This window comes from Oncorhynchus masou, unplaced genomic scaffold, assembly GCF_036934945.1.
Source record: "Oncorhynchus masou masou isolate Uvic2021 unplaced genomic scaffold, UVic_Omas_1.1 unplaced_scaffold_1761, whole genome shotgun sequence".
In the NCBI taxonomy this organism is placed as follows: Eukaryota; Metazoa; Chordata; class Actinopteri; order Salmoniformes; family Salmonidae; genus Oncorhynchus; species Oncorhynchus masou.
In genome coordinates this window covers 47,417-49,340 of record NW_027007780.1, presented here as the reverse complement: position 1 = coordinate 49,340, position 1,924 = coordinate 47,417, and positions in this window count along the sequence as shown.

The following is a 1,924-nucleotide window of genomic DNA, read 5'->3' as shown; positions in this document are numbered from 1 at the left end:
GCAGTTGGAGACGGTGTCTGGGATGTGAACCTTGTTGCAGCTGGAGACGGTGTCTGAGATGTGAACCTTGTTGCAGCTGGAGACGGTGTCTGACATGTGAACCTTGTTGCAGCTGGAGACGGTGTCTGAGATGTGAACCTTGTTGCAGCTGGAGACGGTGTCTGAGATGTGAACCTTGTTGCAGCTGGAGACGGTGTCTGGGATGTGAACCTTGTTGCAGTTGGAGACGGTGTCTGGGATGTGAACCTTGTTGCAGCTGGAGACAGTGTCTGGGATGTGAACCTTGTTGCAGTTGGAGACAGTGTCTGGGATGTGAACCTTGTTGCAGCTGGAGACGGTGTCTGAGATGTGAACCTTGTTGCAGCTGGAGACGGTGTCTGGGATGTGAACCTTGTTGCAGCTGGAGACGGTTGTCTGAGATGTGAACCTTGTTGCAGTTGGAGACAGTGTCTGGGATGTGAACCACACTCATTTCAGTTCAGTTCCACTAAGTTGCTGTGTGAAAGATGGGTCCACACTCCCTCTAAACAAGGTACGTGTCCTTTTATAAGAGACGTTTCATCACTCAGAGGGGTCATGCTGCTGTCCCAACCAGCCAGGTTCCTGATGTCTCGGTCAGTTGTGTTGTAGTTCTGCTGAAGGTTGAAGAGGAGAAACAACATCAAGCTTCATAGGGCCAGACCTCCTGGTCAGTCTGAGTCAGGGAACGAGCCTCCTTCAGACCCCTGTTCAATCCCACACAACTAACACCAATTCAAACTCCAATCCATCTTCATGTTGTTCTTCGTGTGTCGTTGTCAGATTAGTTAAACATTTTGTGTTCATTTTTTTTGTGTCAATGATGAAAAGTGTCTCGGTAGAGAACAGATGCCTGAAGCACGGGAGTCTGAGTGATGTCACAACCTGCAACAGGAAGAACGGGGTTAGTATAGAACTGCTAGTGTAGGGACCTGCTCAGATATAGTCTCTATCTGATGACAGAGAGGTGATTCAGAGGGGTGGCTATGGATTCAGAGGGGTGGCTATGGATTCAGAGGGGTGGCTACGGATTCAGAGGGGTGGCTACGGATTCAGAGGGGTGGCTACGGATTCAGAGGGGTGGCTACGGATTCAGAGGGGTGGCTATAGATTCAGAGGGGTGGCTATGGATTCAGAGGGGTGTCTATAGATTCAGAGGGGTGTCTATAGATTCAGAGGGGTGTCTATATATTCAGAGGGGTGTCTATAGATTCAGAGGGGTGGCTATAGATTCAGAGGGGTGTCTATAGATTCAGAGGGGTGTCTATAGATTCAGAGGGGTGTCTATATATTCAGAGGGGTGTCTATATATTCAGAGGGTGTCTATATATTCAGAGGGGTGGCTATAGATTCAGAGGGGTGGCTATAGATTCAGAGGGGTGGCTATAGATTCAGAGGGGTGGCTATAGATTCACAGGGTGTCTATTGATTCAGAGGGGTGTCTATAGATTCAGAGGGGTGGCTATATATTCAGAGGGGTGGCTATAGATTCAGAGGGGTGGCTATAGATTCAGAGGGGTGTCTATATATTCAGAGGGGTGTCTATATATTCAGAGGGGTGGCTATAGATTCAGAGCGGTGGCTATAGATTCAGAGGGGTGGCTATAGATTCAGAGGGGTGTCTATAGATTCAGAGGGGTGTCTATAGATTCAGAGGGGTGTCTATATATTCAGAGGGGTGTCTATATATTCAGAGGGGTGTCTATATATTCAGAGGGGTGGCTATAGATTCAGAGGGGTGGCTATAGATTCAGAGCGGTGGCTATAGATTCAGAGGGGTGGCTATAGATTCAGAGGGTGTCTATTGATTCAGAGGGGTGTCTATATATTCAGAGGGGTGGCTATAGATTCAGAGGGGTGTCTATAGATTCAGAGGGGTGGCTATATATTCAGAGGGGTGGCTATA